The sequence below is a fragment of the Chiloscyllium plagiosum genome, chromosome 27, assembly GCF_004010195.1.
Source record: "Chiloscyllium plagiosum isolate BGI_BamShark_2017 chromosome 27, ASM401019v2, whole genome shotgun sequence".
Taxonomy (NCBI): domain Eukaryota; kingdom Metazoa; phylum Chordata; class Chondrichthyes; order Orectolobiformes; family Hemiscylliidae; genus Chiloscyllium; species Chiloscyllium plagiosum.
The window spans coordinates 39,469,208-39,476,227 of record NC_057736.1 but is presented as its reverse complement, the minus strand read 5'-3'; the positions used below and the strand labels follow the sequence as shown (position 1 = coordinate 39,476,227).

The following is a 7,020-nucleotide window of genomic DNA, read 5'->3' as shown; positions in this document are numbered from 1 at the left end:
AAATGGGTTCATTTTAAAGTTTGTGCGAAGATTTTTAGCTCGGGTGCTCGTTGTTGTGGTTGTGTTCGCCGAGCTGGGAGTTTTTGTTGCAAATGTTTCGTCCCCTGGCTAGGCGACATCATCAGTGTTTGGGAGCCTCCTGCGAAGCGCTTCTTTGGTGTTTCCTCCGGTGTTTATAGTGGTCTGTCCCTGCCGCTTCCGGTTGTCAATTTCAGGTGTCCGCTGTAGTGGTTGGTATATTTCTGGGAACAGAAAACAGGACTCTGAACCTATCAACAAAGATGGCATACTTAAACTACTGGACTTGTGCCTCACAACACACTTCACATTCAACAACCAGATACCACTATAAACACCGGAGGAAACATCAAAGAAGCGCTTCGCAGGAGGCTCCCAAGCACTGATGATGTCGCCTAGCCAGGGGACGAAACGTTTGCAACAAAAACGTCCAGCTCGGCAAACAGAACCACAACAACGAGCACCCGAGCTACAAATCTTCGCACAAACTTTGAACACTTTAACCGATCCCTTGGTTCTTTCGCGGGAAATTCCTTCCCATTGGCTGCGCTACCTCTTGCTATTGCCTCATCTCCATCAACTCTCACCACCGGTATATAGCTCAGGTTCCCACCCCCCTGCCATACTAGTTTAAACCCTTCTGAATCACTCGAGCAAACCTTCCACCCAGGACATTGGTCCCCTTCCAGTTCAGGTGCAACGCGTCCTTCATGTACAAGACCCACCTTCCCCAGAAGGCATCCCAGTTATCTACACATCTGAAGCCCTCCCTCCTACACCAGCTGCACAGCCACGTGTTAAGCTGTGCCCGCTCCCTGTTCCTCGCCTCACTATCTCGTGGCACCGGTAGTAAACCCGAGAACACTATTCTGTTCGTCCTGCTCTGCAGCTTCCACCCTAACTCCCTGAAATCACTTTTTATATCCTCGATCCTTTTCCTGGTTATATCATTGGTGCCAATATGTAATACGATTTCTGGCTGTTCACCCTCCCCTTTCAGAATCTTATACACCCGATCGGAGATGTCCCGGACCCTGGCACCAGGGAGGCAACATACCTTCCGGGAATCCCGATCCTGACCACAAAATCTCCTGTTAATTCTCCTAAGAATCGAGTCTCCTACCACTAGTGCTTTTCTATTCTTCCCCCTTCCCTTCTGGGTCAGTGTCAGGCTCAGTGCCAAAGAATTGACCACTATGGCTTTCCTCTGGTAGGTCATTTCCCCCCAGCTGTATCCAAAACGATATACTTATTGCTGAGGGGAATGTCCACAGGGGATCTCTGCACTGTCTGTCTGTCCCCTTTCCTCCCCCTCACTGTAACACATCTATCCTTATCCTGAGCCTCAGGAGTGACCAACTGCTGGTAACTTCTCTCAATTACCCCCTCAGCCTCCCGAATGATCCGCAGTTCATCTAGCTCCAGCTCCAATTCCCTAACACGGTTTTCAAGGAGCTGGAGTTGGGTGCACTTCTCGCAGATGTAGCCAAGAGGGTTGTGAGTTTTTGGAACTCTTCGTGACTGTGGGGGCAGAGTCTTAGCATGTATTTAAAGCTGAGAAAATGTTTTGCTCAGTTGGGGCATCAAGGGTTACAGGGAAATGTCAGGAAAGTGGACTTGAGGAATGGTGGATCAGCCATGATTCCTATTGAATGATGAAGTTAGCATGAGGGGCTGAATGACCTGGTGCTGATACTATTTCTCATGGTCTTACGGTATATTTAATTATATTTACCAGCTCCAACCTTCCCTCCAGCTCTTTGACTTTACAAATAATAATAATCTGACAATCTGACCTTTCCCCATTGACCTAAATATGTTCTCTTTGGACTGGAGGAATAGGGGATTTGAGTAAAACATCTTGGACTGTTTTCTGAGATCCACAGTTCTCTCTGAACTGAAAATCATTTAATCCCTTCTTATGTTTTTTTTGCAGAGAATGCCATCCTTTCTAAGACAGGCATTTTTTTGTTTAAATATTCTGAATCTTTGGACGTAGCTGATCTTTTTTGCTCGTGGCTTTTATGAAGTTGCATGCACCACATCTTTAATCTGTCAGTGAGTGATTGTCCTCAGCCTGTTGTCGACCTGTGCTGAAGTAGGTAGAGCAATTATTTCAATTTGTTGATTGGTTTGAACTACTCATTTGCCCCCGAGTGATTGAATGATTGATGAAAGCAGATTGTTCATTTCCTCAATTGTATTCCTTGATGATTCCTTTTTTGGTTCGAACCCTATTATTATTATGGAGCATCGGCAAGTCAGATGTTCCATTTGAGTTTGTCACCTCTATGTCATCTTGCCATTTAGTATCAGCTTTGAGTCTGTTGGAACTGGGTGTTCACTGTGCTATCTGACTCAATTCATTTTCAGTTCAGCTATTGCCTCTTTGCTTGCATTTCTTCTTGCATCTTGTTGGTTAGAATCTGATCTCTGTTTCATGTTAATAGCAGTACAAAACACTTTTGCCTGGTCTGTATAGTCACATCTTTTCATCTGATTCTTATTAATTTCTTATTCTGACATAATTAACCTGAAGGGATTCTGCACTTTCTTTAGATTCCTGCATAAGTTTATCGGGCACACTACAAAATTATCAACTAGTTTTTCTTTGTCTGGCTGATCGTTGAAAAGTTGGAGTTGAATCTTTTCAGCATTTTGAATAAGATTGAAGTCAATGTATACTTTTCTACTCAGAAGATTGAATTCTTGATCATGAAGTATACAGATTTTTCTTTTCACTATTTGGTGCTCCCAATGTTAGAGAGACACTTCTGACAGTGAGTACTATGCCCCACAGCACCAATCTCTCTAAACTGTACATGTGCACATCTACTCCAAGATTCCACACATAGCAATCAGTGTCTGGACACCGATCACAGTATTGACTTCTAGTTCTGCACATTGCAGCTTCGTACAGATCTTAGAGACTCATATATCCAGAAAAAAGGGGTATTACTACCCCTTGGGTTACCTAGTTGTGCTTCTGTTAACTGCCAGGGCTTTCCTGATTGGCCCAGGCTAACTCCCCCAATCAAGGATCTTGTAGCCAACAAGATCCACCTGGTTGCAATCACTACAAAAACAAATTCTCAGCTTCTCTAAATCTGAAGTCTAACTAGTGATTTTTGATGGTTGAGTATAATGTCTTTTTTGTTTAACTGTCCTGAATATAAAAGGTGAAAGGAAGATCTAATTGCAGTATTTAAGATGATTGCTGGAGTTGATAGATAAAGCAAAATGATTCACACTGATGGAGGACAGCCGAAAAGTTTGCAGTAGGCTACTCAGTGGATGATGTAGGAAATGCTTTTTCACACAACTTGTGTGGCAACCTAAACTTGCATCCTAAAAGAATCAACAGCATGCCAATGGAAAATTTAAAAATTGAGGCTTCGCTTTTGTTTAAGAGATAATAAGACAATAGGGGTGGGCAGGTGGATTTAAGGTAAAAATCATTCATAATTTAAACAAATGTTTGATTAAGCTCAAGGGAAATGTACTTTGTCTTTCCTTATTAAGCCAAGGGTTCCATATGCTTTTTATTGCAGCTCCATCAACCTGTTGTGCCACCTTGTAAGATTTGTGCAGAAACAGAGGGTTAAATACACTTCCTCCAGAGAGTGTGTTGCTTGAAAAATAAACACATCATAGTGGGTGAAAAATGTGAAAGTTGTGCCTATCCTTCTTAATTTATGTGGAAGTGAAATTTTGTGTTAATGAAAGTGAGGAATGTTTGAGCTGGGGTGTCGAGTGAACCAGATGGCAAGAAACTCACAAGATGTTTCAGTTTTTTGTAAAGCTTCATATGTCCAAAGTTCTCCAAACCTGGTTAAGCGTTACACTCAGATCTGAATATTAATCCTTGACATCTGTTCTATTACTCATTATGTGAATTTGCATACTCGCACTTTGAACAGATCAGAGTCTGGGCTTTATTCTACGAAAGTACAGTATTCTGACCTACTCTCCTTTGTATAAACATTCTATTGACCACACAAAATGTCTTATAAATGTTTTCAGCCAACTGGTCATTTTTGGGTGTTGAACTATAACTACCCCAGAGGGCTCATTTATCTCTGCTTTCTGAAGGATGTAGACTGACATTATTTTATTTTCTGTTCCATTTTCTACTGTCAGTTCTGCTTCTATGTTCTTCACTTTATCTGCCTGCTTTATTTCAATTTTTTTGCAACCTAGACAGCAGTGGTCTGTTGATCTCGATGACTGGCTGCATTTTCTTGTTGGGCCGTGACCTAAGCATTTAGGCCTTCAGTGAGATATGTCCATTTTCTACATGTGCCACTCAGTCAGTGTGATTGTCACCAAATATACTGAATACTGAGTATAGTATTGGCGTGTGTAAACATTGTTGAAACTTTATTGCTGGAACAGCACAGCAGGTCAGGCAGCATCCAGGGAACAGGAGATTCGACGTTTCGGGCACAGGCCCTTCTTCAGGATTCCTGAAGAAGGGCCTGTGCCCGAAACGTCGAATCTCCTGTTCCCTGGATGCTGCCTGACCTGCTGTGCTGTTCCAGCAATAAAGTTTCAACTTTGATCTCCAGCATCTGCAGACTCACTTTCTCCAGTGTGTAAACATTGTCCATGCTGATGATCTCCTCACTTGATTATTTTAATGCTCTCCTGAATGACATCCCACCTGCTGCCCTGTATCATCTGAGGCAAAGTGAGGACTGGAGATCAGAGTCAAGAGTGCGGTGGTGGAAAAGTGCAGCAGTCGAGGCACCTTGGATGCTTCCTGACCTACTGTGTTTTCTAGCACTGCACTCTTGCCTGCATAATCGTGCGTTCATCCAAAATCCTTCAGCCTAAATCCTTTGTCCATCACTGTCTGTGCTTTCTGATCTGCATTGGTTCCCAGTTAAGTTCCACAGCGATACAAAAAATTGTCCTCTTTGTGAAAAAGTACCTCCTTGCTCTTTCTAATTCTGGAAGCAACCTAAACCCTACAATTCTCAAAGGCCTCTGTGTCTGTCCAATACTTGCCTTTTGTGTATCATCCAACACTGGCAGCAATTCTCTCTCAGCTCAAATGTCTCTGCTCCTCCACTTCTCTCTCCTCTTTTGAATCACACAGAGAGGAGGGTGGAGTGGATAGATTGAACCCCAGGGCATCAATGTGGACTTCACCAATTTCCTCATTTCCCCTCCCCCACCTTATCCCAGTTCCAACCTTCCAGCCCAGCACTGTCCCCATGGCCTGTCCTACCTGCCAATCCCCCTTCCCACCTATCCACTCCACCCTCCCCTCTGACCTATCACCTCCATCCCCACCCCCATTCACCTATTGTACTCTTGGATACCTTCTCCCCAGCCCTACCCCACCCTCCCATTTATCTCTCTACCCTGGAGGCTTCCTGCCTCATTCCTGATGAAGAGCTTTTGCCCGAAACATCGATTTTCCTGCTCCTCGGATGCTGCCTGACCTGCTGTGCTTTTCTAGCACCACTCTAATCTAGACTCTGATCTAGGCCAATTTATGTTCAGACTCATTCAGTTAACTTCGTCAGTCCAGCCTGATCGCAAGCCTGGTTTCCAGCGTTTTAAATGTTCCTGTTATAATTCACTAAGCCATCTTATTTCCACATAGCTTCCTTTTTAAGCATAGACACAGAAGAAAAAAATACTGTTTAGAGTAAGTATTGATTTGAATGGAGGTGTCAGATGTGTTTAGTGGTAACACACTGATCAATACATTAGAATTTTGTGGTTCATGTCCAGGTTCAGACCTTGAGAATGCAATCTCAGTTGATAGACCAATGCAGTGCTGAAGGTATGCTGTCTTCTCTCAGTGTGAACTCAGACCTTTTTGCCTTCCTAGAGGAGGGGTCATTTTCCATGATTTATGACTCCATGACTATTACCACAGTAGAAGGAAACCTACATTTATACTGTATGAGAGGATTACGCTAACTTCCCAGCCAATCTATCAAATCCCCTTGCAACTTTCTCTCATTCTCCTAACTTGTGTTTGCATTGTCTTTAAAGTCATTGCACCGCTCCTAAAGAACAGTGCACAATATTCCTGTGGTTAAATAAACATTCATCATAACCTCCTTACTTTTGTATCCTATATATAATAGTTTCTGTTTATTAAGGCTGGTATCCTGTACAATTTTTAAACATTTACTCAATTTATTTTTCCAGTTTTAATAAGTTGTGCACATAAATGCTCTCTCTTCCTGCATCTTTTTAGAACTGTACTTTTTAAAAAATATCTCTCCTTATCAGAAGAAATAATTTCCCAATTTGCTGCATTAAATCTGATCCACTGTTGCAACCAATGACTTGAGATCTTATTGAAGATATCACCATCTTTCTGATACTTCAAATAACGTCCACATTTTGGATTGACTGTAAATGTTGTATAGCACCTGGTACACCCAAGTCAAGATTGTTAACTGATCAAGAATAGCAGCAGATCTAATTCCGTCCTTTTCACTTTCCCCCAGACTGATAAACAACCATTTCCCCATTATACTCTGGCTACAATTCTACACCTTTGCAAACATAGAAACATGGAAAGTAGGTCCAGGACTAGGCCATTTGAAGCTTCAAACCTGCTCTACCATTCATTATGAACATGCAATCTCAGCATCCCACCCCCACTTTCTCCCCATACCCCTTTACCCCCTCTTCATCTAAACCTTTAACACTATATACACTACTGTTAAAGGTTTAGATGGAGAGGAATTTCTTAAGTGTGTACAAGACAATTTTCTGCTTCAGTATGTGGATGTACCTACTAGAGAAGGAGCAAAACTTGACCTACTCTTGGGAAATAAGGCAGGGCAGGTGACTGAGGAGTCAGTGGGGGAGCACTTTGGGGCCAGTGACTATAATTCTATTCGTTTTAAAATAGTGATGGAAAAGGATAGACCAGATCTAAAAGTTGAAGTTCTAAATTGGAGAAAGGCCAATTTTGACGGTATTAGGCAAGAACTTTCGAAAGCTGATTGGAGGCAGATGTTCGCAGGT

The 7,020-nt window shown here is 42.6% G+C and overlaps 1 long non-coding RNA gene across 1 annotated transcript in view; it reads left to right on the top strand.

Moving 5' to 3' along the window:
• Positions 1–3,253: 3,253 nt before the first annotated feature.
• Positions 3,254–7,020, top strand: part of LOC122563443 — a 38,255-nt gene continuing 34,488 nt past the window's right edge. Inside the window, exon 1 of the long non-coding RNA XR_006315610.1 lies at positions 3,254–3,466. This is a non-coding gene — a long non-coding RNA (uncharacterized LOC122563443). The remainder of the gene's footprint in view (positions 3,467–7,020) is intronic.